The sequence below is a fragment of the Phyllobates terribilis genome, unplaced genomic scaffold (genome assembly GCF_046119375.1).
Source record: "Phyllobates terribilis strain yellow unplaced genomic scaffold, ASM4611937v1 Scaffold_12__6_contigs__length_324123572, whole genome shotgun sequence".
Classification (NCBI taxonomy): domain Eukaryota; kingdom Metazoa; phylum Chordata; class Amphibia; order Anura; family Dendrobatidae; genus Phyllobates; species Phyllobates terribilis.
This window is the reverse complement of record NW_027362772.1, coordinates 151127950-151148482: the sequence shown is the minus strand read 5'-3', so window position 1 is coordinate 151148482 and position 20533 is coordinate 151127950.

Sequence of the window (20533 nt, the reverse complement as noted above, 5' to 3'; positions counted from 1 at the left end):
CACAAAAAAACAATGGATGGGAACCGAGCAGAGCTGAGTGGCCAAACTGTGGTATTAGGCCAAAACTATTGGCTGGGTTAGATGCAGAAAAAAATTATATTCAATTTGCAACCTGAAGGAGGTCAGTATAGATGGATTAATAGAACAAGTCCCACACACTGCTAGAAGCCCAAATATTTTTTCAGAGGTAGATGCAGAAAAAAAATATATTCAGTTTGCAACCTGATGGAGGTCAGTATAGATGGACTAATAGAGAAAGTCCCACACACTGCTAGAAGGCCAAATATTTTTTCAGAGCTAGATGCAGACAAAAAATTATTTTGAATTTGCAACGTGATGGAGGTCAGTATAGATGGACTAATAGACCTAGTCCCACACACTGCTAGAAGGCCAAATATTTTTTCAGAGCTAGATGCAGAAAAAAATTATATTCAATTTGCAACCTGACGGAGGTCAGTATAGATGGACTAATAGACCAAGTCCCACACACTGCTAGAAGGCCAAATATTTTTTCAGAGCTAGATGCAGACAAAAAATTATTTTGAATTTGCAACGTGATGGAGGTCAGTATAGATGGACTAATAGACCAAGTCCCACACACTGCTAGAAGGACAAATATTTTTTCAGAGCTAGATGCAGAAAAAAATTATATTCAGTTTGCAACCTGATGGAGGTCAGTATAGATGGACTAATAGAAGAAGTCCCACACACTGCTAGAAGCCCAAATATTTTTTCAGAGCTAGATGCAGAAAAAAGTTATATATTCAATTTGCAACCTTATGGAGGTCAGTATAGATGGTCTAATAGAATGATGCTATGCCCAAAAGATTTTACTTCACTAGGTGCAGTAAAAAAATTGGTATTCTATACACAGGCGGTATATCTTGCAACACAGATAGGCTACTCCACTGACTAACACACTCTGCAATAGGCCAAAAAGGATTAGCTTTGCTAGATTCAGCCAAATGCTGTGAAAAAAACTTGCACAGCACTGGCACAGACCTGCCTGGCAAAAACTGATAGGAACTGATGTAACCTAGTCCTGAAAAGGACTGCAATTACAATTAGTCTTTACTCCCACAACCTATCTATTTAAGAGCACAGACCTGCCTGATAAAAGTCGTAGGAAATGCTGTAACCTAGTCCTCAAAAGGACTGCAATCACAACTATTCCCTACTCCCAAGCTATCTGTAGATTTGTGCGAAAATTGGCTTGAAATTAACAAGGTATAGCGCACACAGCAACAGCGGTGCCGTCTAACACGCAGCTTCAGCAGTGAGAAAATGGTGGCGAAGGGGAAAATGGCTTGGTCTTATAGGGCAAGGACATGTGACATACACTGCCAATCACACATGCCCTTGCTTGTGTGAAAAAAAGCACTTCGCTCCGTGTGTGCGCTGCTGATAGGCTGACAGATTGCACCTCCCCACTGTAAATGCGGGAAAGAGAAAAAAAAATGCAGCTCTTCATTATTCCTGCAGAGATCCATCCCCTGCCCCTCCCCCCGCCCCGCTGTACACTCAAACTGCGCATTAACATTAATTTTCATCATTACTGAGAAAAAATCCAGTTATGATTTTGGTGCACGAACAGTTATCGAACATAACCTCGAACAGCCGAATTTTTCTCAAATCGTTCGTGTTCGCCGAACGGCTCGAACACCGCCCAAAACAGCTCGAATTTGAGATTGGCGAACAGTTCGAGTCGAACAACGCTCATCTCTAGTGTTCACTGAGGTATCATAAAACCTGAAGATTACCAAAGGATTTTGGGTCGCAATGTAATGCCCAGTGTCAGAAAGCTGAGTTTGTGTTCTAAGTCATGGGTCATCCAGCAGGACAATGACCCCAAACATACTTCAAGAAGAACCCAGAAATGGTTGGAAACAAACTACTGGAGAGTTCTGAAGTGGCAGCAATGAGCCCGGATCTAAATCCCATTGATCACCTGTGGAGAGATCTTACAATTTCTGTTGGGAGGAGACGCCTTCACATATGAGAGACCTGGAGCAGTTTGCAAAAGAAGAGGGGTCCAAAATTCCAGTTGAGAGATGTAAGAAGCTTGTTGATGGTTATAGGAAGCGATTGATTGCAGTTATTTATTCCAAAGTGTGTGCAACCAAAAAAATTGTGGGTGTCAACAATTTTGTTCCTGCCCATTTTTGGGATTTTGTCTGAAATTATGTCCAATTTGCCCTTTTTTCTCTTTTTTGTGTTGTTCCAATGCACACAGACTCAAAAGAAATAAACATATGTAATTGCAATAATTTTCTGTGAGAAATACTTCATTTTCTTGAACAATTTCAAGGGTGCCAACACTTTCAGCCATGACTTTATGTAGGATAATAAAAATTTGAGCTTGACATTACGATATTGCAGAACGATCTGGGTAAGATGACTGAATGGGCAAACACTTGGCAGATAAGGTTTAATGTAGATAAATGTAGAATAATGCACCTAGGATGGAGTAATCCTGTTGCTGCATACACATTAAATGGGAGTATACTGGGGACTACAGAACAGGAGAAGGACTTAGTTATTCTGGTTACAAGTAAGCTGAGCAGCAGTACTCAATGTCAGGCAGCAGCTGCAAAAGCAAACAAGATTTTAGGATGTATAAAATGAGAAATAAAATCCCGCGATCCCAAGGTTCTGTTACCCCTTTATAAATCACTGGGGGGGCCACATCTGGAATATGGGATCCAGTTTTGAGTTCCACATTTTAAAAAGGATATTCAGAAGTTAGAGTCAGTTCAAAGGCGGCAACTAGATTACTACAAGGGATGGAAGGCCTCTCATATGATGAGAGGTTAGGCTTGTTTAGCGTAGAAAAAGGAGGAGATCTCATTTATATGTGTAGTCAGTATAAAGGACTAGCACATGATTTATTCCTTCCACAGACCATACTAAGGACCAGGAGGCACTCATTACGGGTGTAAGAAAGCCGATTCTGGCAGCTAAATAGGAAAGGGTTCTTTACAGTCAGAGAAGTCAGACTGTGGAATGCCGACCACAAGAGGTAGTAATTAGTGTTGAGCGAACATGCTCGACACTGCTCGGTACTCGCCCGAGCATCACACTACTCGGGATGTTCGGCGAGCACCGAGCATTTCCGGGTTACTCGGGCGGGAGCTCGGGTCTCCGCCCTGCATGTTTGGCGCTCTTTACAGAGCCAATGAACATGCAGGGATTGCCAGCCAGTCACTGTAATGCTGCAGCCATGTTGGTTGTGGGCATTACAGTGATTGGCTGGCCGCACAGCGTCACCTCGAGTATTTAAAACCGGGCGCCGCCATCTTGGACACAGTCGCTCCAGATTATACAGTGTAGGGACAGCGCTGCTGATTTAGGGAGAGATATAAACTGCAAAATAGTTAGTGTAGGGTCTGTAAAGGCTGCCAGAACAAACAAACAGTCCTTTTCAGGACTAATATTAATCCCAGATACCAGGCAGGCAGGCTGTATAGGAGACACAGTGGTGTTACCAGCAAACGCTGCATTACAGTCCTGTGTGCTCCTGTTGCTGAAATTGCTGGACTTAGCACCAGGTGTCAGGGGCCAGGAAAAATCCTTTTTTTTTCATCTAAATCCTCCTTTTTTTTTCCTCCTTCACACTGTACAAATACCCGTCTTATTAACCTTTTGGTGTGTCCCCCCCCCCCAAAAAAAAGCATGTATCTGATTTTTCAGACACAAATATAACTGTTGAAAATAGTTTGGTGTAGGCTAGAGAAACAGAAGTGTTGTTTCGCACTTCCACGGTTCAAACCTCTGTATTATCCATTTTGGGCCATTTGTATCTAAAAAAAAAAACAGTTTGAGTGTGTCGCTCACTGTTCAGCCGCAAATATCTCTATTTAAAAAAGTGTGGTATACCACAGTAAACAATAACTGTGGTTTTGCCATCCCACGGTAAAAAATCTCTATTATTCAGCTTTTGGTAGTTTTTTCCGTAAAGAAAAACAGTAGTGTCTCCTGACTGTTGTGACACAAAAATATATCTGTTGAAAATAGTCTTGTGTAGGCCCGACATCCCAGTGTGGTTTCGCAGTTCCACGGGTCAAATCGCTGTACTATCCAGTTTTGGGCCTTTGGTATCTAAACAAAAAGCAGTTTGAGTGTGTCGCTCATTGTTCAGCCGCAAATATCTCTATTTAAAAAAGTGTGGTATACCCCAGTAAACAATAACTGTGGTTTTGCCATCCCACGGTAAAAAATCTCTATTATTCAGCTTTTGGTAGTTTTTTCCATAAAGGAAAACAGTAGTGTCTCCTGACTGTTGTGACACAAAAATATATCTGTTGTAAATAGTCTTGTGTAGGCCCGACATCCCAGTGTGGTTTCGCAGTTCCATAGGTCAAATCGCTGTACTATCCAGTTTTGGGCCTTTGGTATCTAAAAAAAAAGCAGTTTGAGTGTGTCGCTCACTGTTCAGCCGCAAATATCTCTATTTAAAAAAGTGTGGTATACCCCAGTAAACAATAACTGTGGTTTTGCCATCCCACGGTAAAAAATCTCTATTATTCAGGTTTTGGTATATTTTCCGTAAAGAAAAACAGTAGTGTCTCCTGACTGTTGTGACACAAAAATATATCTGTTGAAAATAGTCTTGTGTAGGCCCGACATCCCAGTGTGGTTTCGCAGTTCCATGGGTCAAATCGCTGTACTATCCGGTTTTGGGCCTTTGGTATCTAAAAAAAAAGCAGTTTGAGTGTGTCGCTCACTGTTCAGCCGCAAATATCTCTATTTAAAAAAGTGTGGTATACCCCAGTAAACAATAACTGTGGTTTTGCCATACCACGGTAAAAAATCTCTATTATTCAGGTTTTGGTAGTTTTTTCCGTAAAGAAAAATAGTAGTGTCTCCTGACTGTTGTGACTAGTGTTGAGCATTCCGATACTGAAATATCTGGTATCGGCCGATATTCGCAGTATCGGAATTCCGATACTTAATTCCGATACTTCTGCAATATCGTATACCGGAATCGGAAGTTCCCATAATGCAATGAGCCATTTTCATTTTATTCAGCCAATGAGGATCCTTAGAAGTGTGGGTACATCCTGTTAGGCATGTAGTCATCTTAACTAATGGCATGGCTGTGATTGGCTGCTGAAATGATGTCATGATGCACTATAAAAGCCGCCGCCGCCATTTTGAGCTCACTCTGCTGTGTATTCAGTTAGGGATAGGACGCTGTTGTTCTGAGGGACAGTTTTAGCTACCTATTTGGTCTATTCTGCTTTACCCAAGCTACTTTATAAATAGCTGTGCCTTGCAGCGCTAGTGAACAGTTCTCTGTGCTGTTCACCACTTTCTGCAAGGTCTGTGTGTGTGAGTGCAGCTCACCCTGTAGTGTGTGCTTCAACCACGTCTGGTTGTATTGCACTCAGTGTGTGTCACTGCCTCATACATTGTCCTTTTTTGCCAATTCATAATTTTTCCTGATATCTCCTATTAGTGTGGTGGTTCCATCCGTATTCAGCTAAATTGGTTCCAAACACACTATATAGGAGTAGATAGAGACATTTTTTTGGTCTTGCAGCGCTAGTGCACAGTGCTCTGCATCTGTACTGTTCACTGCTGTCTGCAAGGTCTGTGTGTGTGAGTGCAGCTCACCCTGTAGTGTGTGCTTCAGCCACGTATGGTTGTAGTGCACTCAGTGTGTGTCACTGCCTCATACATTGTCCTTTTTTGCCAATTCATAATTTTTCCTGATTTCTCCTATTAGTGTGGTGGTTCCATCCGTATTCAGCTAAATTGGTTCCAAACACACTATATAGGAGTAGATAGAGGAGCCTTTCTGCAGCATTGGGCCCTGCAGCCCCAGCCAGATTAGTATTAGCCTATTTTTTGTAGCCTCATCTATTGCATTGTAGGTTACCTTCCTACATTGTAATAGCTACAAAAAGTTTGTGATACTATCGGTATTACATCTTTAGGCACATCCAGTGTCTTTTTGTGACAAAAAAACCCTAAATAAAGTTCACCAAACACTCCACTTTACAGTTGTGTAGGCCACATTAGCTCATATTAAAGTCTAGTCCACACTTTATAAAATTAGTGTTTCTTATACCTGTTAGCAGCTGTTCAGGAATAAGCACACTAAGCCCTTAGTACTTTTCTGCCTATCTTTATCAGTCTACCAAGATGAAGAAGGCAGGGAGTAAGGCATGTGGTCGTGGGCGTGGACGTGGAGTTTCTGCAGGGAGAGGACGTGAGGATTCTGTGCCTGCAGGGAGAGGACGTGGGGATTCTGTGCCTGCTGTGGGCACCAGTGACTCAGCATCCCCCTGTTTTACCAGGGAACAGTCCTTTATGCGCAGCTTTGTAGGAGCTAGCCGTACCCCACTGCTGCGGGAGGACCAAATTGAAGCCGTTGTCGGATGGATGGCAGCTAACGCATCGACTTCAATTAGTTCCAGATCCTCTCAGGTCCTGAGCACTGAAGAGCACCCATCTGTCTCTTCACCACCTGCCAAATTGCCCAGGCAGTCAGAGAGCCCTGGACAGGAGCCATCTCTACTTCTGTTCTCTGAATCTCTTGGCTTGGAAAGAGGGGGCCAGCCAAGCAGAATTCGAGAATTTGAAGAAGAGGTAGTATGCAGTGATGCGCAACCGTTTTGTCTCTCTGAATCTGAAGAGGCGGGTGGGCCAGTGCCTATGGTCAGCAGCTCACCTCAGTACGCATCTGATGATGAGACTCAGGTGCCACTTTCTGGTGTGTACTGTGCTGTCGAGACTACCCAGGAGAAGCAGTTGTTTGAAGAGGGTGGTGTAGATGATGAGGTCCTTGACCCATCATGGCGTGAGGGACAGGAAGGTGGTGGGAGCAGCTCTGAGGAAGAGATTCCCCGAACAACCCAAAAAGGAGGGAGAGGGAGGGGGCTGACTTTTTTGCCTGTAGCCTCCACTTCGGCACCCATTAGGAGCATGGCTCTTCCAAAATCCAAAGCGGGCGCTCCCAAGACTTGCAGTGCCTGGTCCTTTTTTGACACAGTTGCAGATGACATTTGCTTTGTCAAATGCAAGCTGTGTAATCAGAAGGTGAAAAGAGGGAAAAGTGTCAGCAACCTCAATACCACAAATATGTGGAAACATGTGCGGACCAAGCACGTGGTGGAGTTACAAAAACACACTGAAGACCTAGGCCAACCTACAGCGCCACCTGCCACCTCTTCAGCTCGTGTTGTAGCCTCTTCCTCCAGCACACACACAGCTGGTTCGGCTTCCTCACAGGATCGCCATGGAAGAATCTCTGGCACTCTTGTACAGAGACACAGTGTAATTCCACCCACAGCACCACTTTCCCAGTCATCCTCACACTCCCAGGCCAGTCTACAGCCATCGTTAGCACAGGCATGGGAGAAAAGGCGCCCATACTCGGCAAACCACCCCCGAGCACAGGCTCTGAATGCTGGCATTGCTAAACTACTGGCCCTTGAAATGCTATCATTCAGGCTGGTGGAGACTGACACATTCCGTAACTTTATGGCATTGGCAGTCCCACAATACAACGTGCCCAGCCGCTTTTATTTCAGCAGGCAAGCCGTCCCTGCCCTGCAACAGCATGTGGAGGGAAAAATTAAACATACGCTACAAAACGCCGTCAGTAGCAAGGTCCACCTGACCACCGATGCGTGGACCAGTAAGCATGGACAGGGACGATACCTTTCCCTCACTGCCGATTGGGTAAATGTTGTGGAGCCGGGTACAGACCTTGAGAGTGGCGCTGTACGTGTTCTGCCAACTCCAAGGATTGCAGGAATCCAGTCTGTACACATTGACTCCTCCTCATACTCCAGTTCCTCTGAATCAGCGCTGCAGGAGCCATCACGGTCTACCTCCACATCGACCCGTGAACGGATTACCTGTTATGATGACCGATATGAGCACAGCCGTGGCCAAACGTCAACAGGCCGTATTAAAATTAATTTCTTTGGGGAATCGAAGCCACACAGCGCAGGAGCTCTGGAATGCCATCAAGCAGCAGAGCGACGTGTGGTTTGTGCCAGCGAATCTCCAGCCAGGCATGGTAGTGTGTGACAATGGCCGAAATCTGGTGGCAGCTCTGGGCCTAGGCAACCTCACTCACATCCCATGTCTGGCACATGTGCTCAACTTGGTCATGCAGAGTTTTTGGAGGGACTATCCGGATCTTGATACACTGCTTCACAAGGTCCGCATAGAGTGCGCTCACTTGCGGCGTTCCAGCAACGCAAGATCACGCATTGCAACTCTGCAGCACCGATTACGTCTTCTGGAACATCGCATCATATGTGACCTACCCACCAGGTGGAATTCAACGTTACATATGTTGGAGAGGTTGTGTGAGCAGCAGGCAGCAGTAATGGAGTACCAGCTGCAGCAGGCGCAAACAAGTCGCAGTGCGCGCCGTTCACACTTCACCACCACTGAGTGGGCCTCTATGAAGGACATTTGCCACGTTTTGCGTGCCTTCGATTATTCCACGCGGATGGTGAGTGCAGATGATGCACTAGTCAGCATGACTATCCCCCTTATCTGCCTGCTTGAAAAAACACTGCAAGCACTAAGGGAGGAGGTTTTGGAAGAGGTGAAGGATGGGGAGTCACAAATGCCATCTGCTTCTCTACAGTCTGCGCAACGTGGTTCCTCCAAAGGCCTAGGCAGGGGACACTTTGTGAGGAGGATGAGGAGGAGTCAATGGATGAGGAAGACATCTGTCCAGAGGAGGGAGGTACACAATGCTCTAGTAGTCAGTATCTAGAGCGAGGGTGGGGTGATGCAGAGCAGGCAGAGATCACGCCTCAAGCAGGGGACAGCGTTTCTTGGCTAGTTGGCAGTCTGCAGCACATGGTTGATTTCATGCTGCAGAGCCTGAGAAACGACCGCCGCATCGCCCACATTCTCAACATGGCTGATTTTTGGGTGTCCACCCTCCTAGATCCTCGCTACCGGGACAACTTACAAAGCCTCATAACACCGTTGAACCGGGAGCGTAAAATGCGGGAGTACCAAGACGCACTGGTGCATTCCATCATGTTCTCCATTCCAACCGAGAGCAGTGCTGCTAGTGCTTTACAAAGCAGCTCAGTGCGTCGAGGCAGTGGAGGAAACTCTGCACAAAGAGGGAGCAGAAGCAGCGAATCAGCACCAGGCAAGACCAGTATGGCCCAAATGTGGCAAAGTTTTGTGTCCACGCCGCCACAAATGTCTACACCATCACAGACGGCTCCAGTCAGCAGAAGGCAACGTTTCCGTCAGACGGTGACAGACTACTTGTCTTGCCCTCTTAGTGTACTCCCAGACTGCTCTTCTCCCTTCAAGTTTTGGGTCTGTAAGCTGGATACATGGCCAGAGCTTAGTCAGTATGCATTGGAGGAGCTAGCTTGCCCTGCTGCTAGTGTATTATCGGAACGCGTCTTTAATGCTGCAGGTGGTGTACTAACAGACCGTCGCATGCGACTATCCTCCAATAACGTTGACCGGCTTACTTTTCTCAAAATGAACAAGGCCTGGATCTCTCATGAATTTGCCAGTCCTCTTCCAGAATAAATAATTGGTTGGCAACAGTATCCAGGTCTCCTGTTGTGTTCATGTTTCTACCACCTGAACTGTAATCCCTGAGCTCCAACACCGCCAGTTGGTGCTCGGAAGTGCCGTCTGCACAGTCAACACTTGCTGCCGTGTTATTGGGGTTCAGTAACGTCAGCTGTTCCCCTGCTGTGCGGACGGCAATTTCTCCTGCTCTGTCCACATTCTCACTACTACAGATTTTAAAGCTGCTCCAATTACACCTCTGGCTCCTCTGTTTTCAGTATTATTCCTGAGCTCCAACACCGCCAGTTGGCGCTCGGAAGTGCCGTCTGCAAAGTCAACACTTGCTGCCGTGTTATTGGGGTTCAGTAACATCAGCTGTTCCCCTGCTGTGCGGACGCAATTTCTCCTGCTATGTCCACATTCTCACTACTACAGATTTTAAAGTTGCTCCAATTACACCTCTGTCTCCTCTGTTTCAAGTATTATCCCTGAGCTCCAACACCGCCAGTTGGCGCTCGGAAGTGCCGTCTGCACAGTCAACGCTTGTTCCAGTGTTATTGGGGTTCAGTAACGTCAGCTGTTCCCCAGCTGTGTGTTCGGTAAATTCTCCTGCTCTGTCCACATTCACACTACTACAGATTTTAAAGTTGCTCCAATTACTCCTCTGGCTCCACTCTGTTTTTAGTATTTACCCTGGGTTCCAGCACCGCCAGCTGTTTCCTAGCAGTGTCTTTGGCACGGGTACTCCCTCCTGCCCAGCCTGGTTCCAGCACGCCAGCTGTTTCCGGGTAGTGTCAACGTCACTTTGCCTCCAATGCGTTGTCCTGTCGTGTTGTGGTCGGGTTAGCCGACTCTATGGTGCCTGCAGTTTAGGTGACTCCTATGTGGGCTGCGGGATCTGGCAATGAAGGCTGGTTCCATAGTGCCAATAGGACAAGCACCCCCTGTAGGACTGTGGGTTTTGGTAACTGCGGCCGGCTCGCGGCCTTGAAACTTTTTTTTACATGGGTACCTTCTGCTACCCATCTGGGTTCCAGTACCGTCAGCTGGTTCTCGGCAGTGCCTTTGGATTAGGTGCCTCCTTCTCGGTATCCAAGTTCCACCAACGTCTGCTGGTCCTTGGTAGTGCTTTCTGGCACAGGTACCTCCTGCTTAGTAACCGAGTTCCAGTACCGTCAGCTGGTCCTCGGTAGTTCCATTGGCTCTTGTACATTCGGCTACCCATCCGGGTTCCAGTACCGTCAGCTGGTCCTCGGTAGTTCCTCAGCCTTCTTGTACCTTCTGCTACATTTCCAAGTTCAAGCTTTTTGAAATGGTTGTTGGTAATCACTCTGGATCTCCCTGACGAGGACCCTGAAGACGAGGACCCTGAAGACCAACCCGAAGAAGACGAGGACCCAGAAGACGACGACCCTGAAGATGAGGACCCTGAAGACCACCCCGAAGAAGACAAGGACCCTGAAGACCACCCCGAAGAAGACGAGGACCCTGAAGACCACCCCGAAGAAGACGTGGTCCCTGAAGACGAGAACCCAGAAGACCAACCCGAAGAAGACGAGGACCCCGAAGACGACGACCCCCGAAGACGACGATCCTGAAGACCACCCCGAAGAAGACCAAGAAGATGACCCCGAAGAATTTGACCAAGAGGACAAAGAAGAGAAGACAAGCACCAAGATACAGAAGAACAAGAGACAGAAAACCAAGAAGCAGAAATACAAGAAGCTGCAGAACAAAAAGCGGAAGAACATTAAGCATAAGACTAAAAATCAGAGCAAAAGATAATATCTAAATTATAAGCAGAAGATGACTAAGCAGTGTATCGGGGTGAGTCCGTTCCTCCTCGTGGTGCCCCTGGAAAAGACCTGCTGCTGCAGGCCAAACTGAACGCGGACAAATCCTGTTGTAAATCTTTTGTGACGGGCAGAACGAAAGGTGTAATGTCCAACCTTTTATAGATAACAACTATAGGAATGCCTGTCACAAATAAGAATATGATGAAGAAGAAGAATATGAAGAAGATGAAGAAGTAGAATATGAAGAATGTAAAAAAAAAGAATAATACGAAGAAGGTGTAGAAGAAGAAGATGAAGAAGGTGAAGAAGAAGTGGATGAAAAAGATGCTGAGGATGATGAAGGAGAAAGTGTGGGAGAAGTAAAAAAGAAGGTGAAGAGCATGGAAGTAGTGAAACATAAATATCTGACAAAATATAAAAATACTTAACATAGTCAATATTTCTGTAACTCAGAACGTCTTAAAAAAAAATATTAATTCCTGCTATTCCATTTGATTGGGCTAAACCTCTATGCCTTTATTGTCTCCCCCACCTCCCCCAATACATTCTACATTATTCTTAGTTGTTTTCCTTCATGTAGAATTAACCTACAAGGAAAGAAAGGGTTTATTTTCATTCCGATATTTCTGTCCCATTGACTTGCATTGGTTTCCGGTATCGGAATCGGCGATATCCGATACTTTTTCGGTATCGGTCCGATCCAATCCGATCCGATATTTCCCGATATCGGAAGGTATCGCTCAACACTAGTTGTGACACAAAAATATATCTGTTGAAAATAGTCTTGTGTAGGCCCGACATCCCAGTGTGGTTTCGCAGTTCCACTGGTCAAATCGCTGTACTATCCAGTTTTGGGCCTTTGGTATCTAAAAAAAAAGCAGTTTGAGTGTGTCGCTCACTGTTCAGCCGCAAATATCTCTATTTAAAAAAGTGTGGTATACCCCAGTAAACAATAACTGTGGTTTTGCCATCCCACGGTAAAAAATCTCTATTATTCAGCTTTTGGTAGTTTTTTCCGTAAAGAAAAACAGTAGTGTCTCCTGACTGTTGTGACACAAAAATATATCTGTTGAAAATAGTCTTGTGTAGGCCCGACATCCCAGTGTGGTTTCGCAGTTCCACGGGTCAAATCGCTGCACTATCCAGTTTTGGGCCTTTGGTATCTAAAAAAAAAGCAGTTTGAGTGTGTCGCTCACTGTTCAGCCGCAAATATCTCTATTTAAAAAAGTGTGGTATACCCCAGTAAACAATAACTGTGGTTTTGCCATCCCACGGTAAAAAATCTCTATTATTCAGCTTTTAGTAGTTTTTTCCGTAAAGAAAAACAGTAGTGTCTCCTGACTGTTGTGACACAAAAATATATCTGTTGAAAATAGTCTTGTGTAGGCCCGACATCCCAGTGTGGTTTCGCAGTTGCATGGGTCAAATCGCTGTACTATCCAGTTTTGGGCCTTTGGTATCTAAAAAAAAGCAGTTTGAGTGTGTCGCTCACTGTTCAGCTGCAAATATCTCTATTTAAAAAAGTGTGCTATACCCCAGTAAACAATAACTGTGGTTTTCCTCTTCCACGGTTCTAATCTATTCTTTATTACCCTTTTTCCATTGATAGTGCAAGTGTAAGCTATTTTACTTAATTTACAATTGGCAAGGCGCGTGGCAAGGGACGTGGAAGTGGACGTTCTGGTGATGGTTCGTGCAGAGGATGGGGCCGTGGCCAAGGTGAAAATGTGCCACAACCAACAGCCACATCTTCTCGCTCCCACTTCTTGACCGAATTACTAGGGAAGCACAGAACAACACCAGTATTGAGAAATGATCAGTGTGAACAGGTTATTAATTGGATAGCAGATAATACTTCCAGTTACCTGGGCACCACCACCTCCGGTCTGTCTTCCACACGGTCAACTTTTAGTAGCCGCGAGTCTCGACCGCATACTCCTCCTCACCCTGATGCTCCTTCCTCCCACCATGCCGAGTGTCGTCAGACAGCAAGTGATCCCACACTTGGACACTCTGAAGAGCTGTTCACTGGTCCATTTCCATATTTGGGCCCCTCGCCTGATACGCTTGAAGTGGTGGAAGAGGAGATCCTATGTTGCGATGCCCAAATATTTGAACAGCCACGGCCACAGGAAGTCGACGTTGGCAATCTGTCACAAGAGGTGGACGATGACGAGACACAATTGCCAGGAAGAGAGGAGGAGGATCGTGGTGCGCAAGTGGAAGAGGAGGAGGTGGTGGATGATCTAGTAACTGACCCAACGTGGAAGGAGGACATGCAGAGTGAGGCCAGCAGCACACAGGGGGAGGGAGGTAGAGTACCCCAACAGGCAGGAAGAAGCAGTGTGGTGGCCGCAGACAGAAGGCAGGCAACCGTTCCCCATAACACCAACATGAGGGACGTTGCCAGTACAAGCGGTAGGTCTTCCAGAGTCTGGAATTTTTTTAAAGACTCTGCTGATAACCCCAAAAAGGCCATATGTTCCACCTGCCATGCCAGCATCAGCAGGGGTGACAAAACTACCAGCCTGACCACCACCAGCATGATCAGGCACATGGCAGCAAAGCACCCGACTTTGTGGGGCGAAACCCAGGGTCCACGACCAGTGTCAGCGGGTGTCACCACTGCTTCTTCCACTGTTGTGCGTGCAATAGAACCCCCTGTTGTGTGTGCAAGGCAATCCCCTGTCCATACTGCATGTAAAGATGCCCCCTCCTCTCAGTCTTCACTTGTTATGGCAGTTTCTCAAGAAACAGCATCAACGTCCACGTCCACGTCCCACCGCAGCGTTCAATTGTCCATATCCCAGACCTTTGAACAAAAGCGGAAATTCGCAGCTAACACCCCACAGTCCTAAATTCTCACATTTCACGACTGCTCGAGTTGGAAATGCTGCCTTTTAGGCTGGTGGAGACGGAATCCTTCCGCAATCTTATGGCGGTGGCCGTCCCTCGGTACTCTGTCCCCAGCCGACGCTATTTTGCCCGGTGTGCCATCCCCGCACTACACAAGCACGTGTCCCAAAGCATCTGCCGTGCCCTCAACAACGCAGTTGCTGGGAGAGTCCACCTGACAACGGACACGTGGACAAGTGCTTGTGGCCAGGGACGGTACATCTCTCTGACGGCACACTGGGTAAACATAGTGGAAGCCGGGACCCAGTCGGACCTTGGGACGGAACACATCCTCCCCACACCGAGGATTGCAGGCCCTATGTCAGTCAGAGTTGCCCCCACAGTGTACAGCTCCTGCGCATCCTCCTTCTCCTCCTCCTCCTCATGTTCAGCCTCCATCTCAGATATCACCACATCAGTTACAAGCTGGAAGCATTGCAGTACTGCCTCCGCCAAGCGGCAACAGGCTGTGCTGAAACTCATAAGCTTAGGTGATAAACCTCACACTGCTTGTGAGTTGTGGACAGCTGTGAAAGAGCAGGCAGATCTGTGGCTGAGACCGCTGAACCTACATCCCGGCATGGTCGTGTGTGACAATGGCCGTAACCTGGTGGAGGCTCTGAGGCGAGGTGAGATCACACACGTACCATGTCTGGCTCATGTGCTTAACCTCGTGGTTCAGCGGTTTCTTAAATCGTACCCCGAGTTGCCAGATCTGCTTGTGAAAGTACGCCGCCTGTCAGCTCATTTTCGCAAGTCGGCTACAGCTTCCGCCGCCCTTGCTGTGTTTGCAGCAGCGTTTGCAGCTTCCGGCACACCGACTGGTGTGTGATGTCCCCACACATTGGAACTCTACCCTCCACATGTTGCAAAGGATTTGTGAGCAGAAGAGAGCAGTTGTGGAGTACCAGGTGCAACAAGGCCGTCAATATTCAGGTCAGACTCCACACATAAGACCTCAGGAGTGGACCTGGATGTCTGACATATGTACCATCCTGACAAACTTTGAGGAGGCCACCAAGATGGTGAGTGGCGATGACGCCATCATTAGTGTCAGCATCCCCTTGTCTGTCTTTTGCAACGCTCTCTGCAGAGAATTAAAGAGGAGGCATTGCAACCAAAGTATGATGAGATGGATCAAGAAGCCATAGTGGGCGATTACACACAGCCCAGCCTCATCTCATCCCAACGTGCATTGGGGGACAATGAGGGAGAGGAGAAGGAGGAGGAGGAGGAGGAAGAACAGGAGCTGCAATCATGCATTATAGACGGTAGTACCTGTACAAGTGTCATACCGTCGGTTCAGCGTGGGTGGCCTGAGGACAGGGGGGAGGAGGAAGAGGAGGAGGAGGAGGAGGAGGAGGAGAGCATGGTCAGTCGTCATCTTGGTGAGGACACGGAAATCTTGCCCGTTACCAGTCTGGCACGCATGGCTGACTTTATGTTACGCTGCCTTAACCGTGACCCTCGCGTTGTCAAAATGTTGGGTGACAGTCATTACTGGTTGGTGACACTTGTAGATCCCCGCTACAAGGAGAACTTTCACTCTCTTATTCCTGAGGTGGAGAGGTCTACAAAAATGGGGCAGTACCAGAAGGCCCTTGCTGCAGAACTCTTAAAAAAATTCCCATCTGAACACGCTAGCGGCAGAGGTCACAGTTCGTTGCCCAACCAAGGCGTACAGGCGAGAGAGATGCAACTCCAATCCAGCAGAGGCAGGGGAACACTGTCAACGTTCTGGGACAGTTCTCTGACACCCGCCTAGCTTACAGGCCCTGAGGCGCGGGGTACTATCACAAGGAGTGGAAAGTTTCAAAAGATGGTGAGGGAGTACCTTGCCGACCGTACCAGCGTCCTCCGTGATTCCTCTGTGCCTTTTAATTATTGGGTATCCAAGCTGGACACTTGGAATGAACTCGCTCTGAACGCCTTGGAGGTCCTGGCCTGCCCTGCCGCTAGCGTGTTATCGGAGCGTGTTTTTAGTGCCGCTGGGGGAATTATAACTGATAAGCGCACTCGCCTTATCAAAATGAACAAGGGCTGGATTGGGCCAGACTTCTCATCACCACCAAATGACAGCAGAGTAACATAAAGTCAAATCCACTGTGTTATTTCGGGAGGTGTATTCACATGCACCGCTTCACACCCACACATGGGTATACGCTTCCTCGTTTCGGCTGTTTTATCTTCTTCTCCTTATCCTCAGCCTCCACCACCACTATACCACCAGGGTGCCAGCATTGCAAGTTCCTCCGTCCTTATTTTTGGCAGCTTTTGCTTGCAAGGCATAAGCAAATATTATGGGAGACCCACTCCCTAATAATGGGACTTATGTTTGTAATATGCTGTACTGCATGGCTCTTGTAAGGGGCATTGCAAGTTGCTCCGTCCTTATTTTTGGCAGCTTTTGCTTGCAAGGCATAAGCAAATACTATGGGAGACCCACTCCCCAATAATGGGACTTATGTTTGTAATATGCTGTACTGCATGGCTCTTGTAAGGGGCATTGCAAGTTGCTCCGTCTTAATTTTTGGCAGCTTTTGCTTGCAAGGCATAAGCAAATACTATGGGAGACCCACTCCCCAATAATGGGACTTATGTTTGTAATATGCTGCACTGCATGGCTCTTGTAAGGGGCATTGCAAGTTGCTCCTTCCTAATTTTTGGCAGCTTTTGCTTGCAGGGCATAAGCAAATACTATGGGACACCCACTCCCCAATAATGGGACTTATGTTTGTAATATGCTGTACTGCATGTGACGCGCCCCCTGGGCCGTGTGTACACGTGTGTGGGATAGCCGGTGCCGGGTCTCTGGGGTCTCTAGTCTCCATGGCGGTGACCCGGTCCCGTGGCTCAGGCTGGTCAAACCAGTGTCAGTCTTTCTTAGGTTTTCAGGTTAATTGTCCGACTGCACCACCCTTGGATTGCGGTCAGGGAGTACCACCGCTGCGAGGCAGACCGCTGAGGCTGGTGTTGTGTGCGCAGCAGAGAATGGGATAACTCCCCACGGGAGGAGTATAGCCTCAGGGCAGTGAGTGTGGATGATGGGGGTGATGGTGCATGAGCGCAGCAGGAACGACTCAGAGTCTTTGCAGTGCAGTTCAGGGTCTTTACTGATGATTATAAGGTAGACCCTCCCGGGAGTACTGGCTAGCATAAGAGGCCTGGTCAGTCTGTGAGCAAGCAGGAGTTCCCCTGGCCAGGTGGAGTTGTAGGCCTCCCCGTCTGTCTGCACTCTTCCTGGCTACCTTGCTGTAAGCGGGTAGAAGTAGCCCACGTCCCTGAGTGTACCGTGTGGTGCTCACCCGTATGGCTGGTGACTTGGGGCCTTCTGTTAGCCTCCGCTCCACGACGGCGGTGCTGGTCCCTTGCTTGTGACTGAGCCTCCGGGCTTCTATGGCCAGAGGACCTGAAATCCCCTGACGGCTGGTTTCTGCTGCTGGATATATAAGTCCTCACAGCCTCGGATTCCTGTGTCCGGTTCCTATTGTCTTCTGCCAGGGCGAGCTCTGCTCAGCTTCCAGCCCCTGGTCTTTAGCTCCTAGCTCCTACAGAGCTCCTTGCTGTTACTTTCCCTTGCTCTCACTCTGACTCTGACTGTTCTCTGACTCACTCAACCCCGCCCCAGATCCAGTTTATAAGGGCAGAATTCTCCCCTCCCAGGACTGGGGCAGGAGGATGTTGCATGTTTAAGGGATCCTGACCAGGAAACCTCCCACTTGCTCTCCGACGTAATATCTCTATTACTGTGGTGACCAGACCCCTGGTGTGCCACACATGGCTCTTGTAAGGGGCATTGCAGTTCCTCATAATTTTTGGAAAGCCTTCCATTCACTGTTTAGGCCAACAGTGCACAGGAGACCCAGTTGCTATAAATGGAAAAAAAGGTTTAGTTAACGCCCTCTGACCTCCATGTCATTACCAAGGGGCATTGGAGTGCCTCAAAATTTTTGTTAGGCATTGCACTCACTGTATGCCCTATAACTGTGTAGCTGAACTGCTTCTTTTGTTACAGAAAAATATCCTACAAGACATATCTGGTTGACTGGCCTGATATTGATGTGAATGGTCCCTGTTCCTCCTGCTCTTTCTCCTTTGCCACTACCTCATCCATCATTTATCACCTGAAGCTTTGTTTTAACGGGAGTCATAGAACTTGGATAGTAGCAGGAAAACATCCAGCAATCCTCGGAGGAGGTAGGATATGCGCCAAAACGCTGACCACCTCAGGCCTAGCCGCTACTACATACATGCGCTTGCATTGCAACAAAACAAAGCAGATGCTAACTTCTATCATCCTTATCATGCTCCTCACCTTGGCACTCTCAACTCCCCTGATGGAGAAGCCAGGGCCCACCGGAGGAGTCTGATAGTCCGGTGGGCTCGGCCAATGCTGCCCTAAAGCAGGCCAGGCTAAGAAAAGTGTGGGAAAGGTTACCGGGACAAATAGGGGTGGCTGGGGACCGAGTATGGACATCCCGCCACCCACTGGAGGCTGGGGAGCAAGCGGGGACACCCGGCCACCAGGCGGCTGGGGACTGAGGATGGATACCAGGCCGCCGACACAGCCATGGCGTGGTGGCCAGATTCCTCCTCCGCATGCCTAAAAGGCCCAATTTAAAGTGCAAGCAAGCAAGCAGTATGGTATTGCAGCCTGGGGGTGGGTGGGTGGCAGGCTGCATACTTGCGCTTGCATTGCAAGGAATGGGAGAGGTACAATTGAACACTGCCCTGGGACAAGGACTTGAATGGGGATAGTTGCAAGTCTGCAACGACAGGTGCAAGGTGGGAGGTATCTTCGCATGTACCATGAACAGGGGTTTGGCATGCACACACTACAGCGGAATAGGCTCTCCTTCCCACTAAATGCACTGGGGAGGGCACAGGTAATGTTTTGGTATACGCGCTTAATCTTATGTATAAGGCACACCAGGACAAATAGGGGCGGCTGGGGACTGAGTATGGATACCTCGCTGCCGAAGCAGCCATGAGGTAGTGGCCAGCTTCGGCCTCCTCCAAACTAAAAGGCCCCATTTCAAGTGCAAGCTAGCAGTATGGAATTGCAGTCTGGGGGTGGGTGGGTGGCAGGCTGCACACTTACACTTGCATTAAAAGAAAACATAGCAGATGCTAACTTCTGTCATCATCATCATGCTCCTCACCTTGGCACTCTCAACTCCACCGATGGAGAAGTCAGGGCCCACCGGAGGAGTCTGGTTCTCTGGTGGGCTCATCCAATGCTGCCTAAAGCAGGCCAGGCTAAGAAAAGTGTGTGGGGGGATGTTCCAAGGAGAAATAGGGGCGGCTGGGGACCGTATATGGACACCCGGCTGCCCCCAGGCGGCTGGGGCCGTGTGTGGACACCCGGCCGGGGGGCGGCTGGGGACCGAGTATGGACACCCGGCCGCCGGGCGGCAGGGGACTGAGTATGGATTCCAGGCCGCCAACACAGCCATGACGTGGTGACCAGATTCCGCCTCCACATGCCTAAAAGGCCCAATTTCAAGTTCAAGCAAGCAAGCAGTATGGTATTGCAACCTGGAGGTAGGTGGGTGGCAGGCTGCATACTTGCGCTTGTATTGCAAGGAATGGGGGAGGTACAATTGAACACTGCCCTGGGACTAGAACTTGCATTGGGATAGTTGCAAGTCTGCATCTTCTGATGCGGCAAGGATCACTTATGATGGGCACACTTTTAGACAGTGACCTGGGAGTCAGAGATGCTTCCAGGGGTCTTCCCCATGCTGTTCCCATGTCTTTTCAGCACTTTATGCATGTGTCACACAGCACATGGTCAGATAAGGTTGTAAAATGTTAAAATGACATTTCCCGGTGAATGCATTTGTCATAGTTGAAAGCAATACAAAAGTGCAAAAACGCATAAAAAATGCTACTTGTGAACATAGCCGAAGGTGTGGAGGAGTATTTTTGTTTTTGCTCATTTATTTTAACTTATACACAAGTCTTTTCCCTGGAAAGGATGTTCCTTAACAAATTTCACAGGAAAAAAGTTTCACTTTCGTTTTTGAACGTTTTATTGTGAGCCCGTAAAAGTGGCTTAATACCTCTGACCACGTTGTTGACAGCAGTGACCTGGGGGTCAGAAATGCTTCCTGGGGCGATCCCCATGCTGTCCCCATGTCATTTGAGCACTGTCACTATCGTTTTGGGCACTTGTTAGGCTTTTAAAAGAATGCCGGGGGTGCGACCGCAAAAATGCTCGAGTCTCCCATAGACTAACATTAGGCTCGTTGCTCGGGTCGAGCACCCGAGTATCACGGCGAGCTCGGCCCGAGCTTCGAGCACCCGAGCATTTTAGTGCT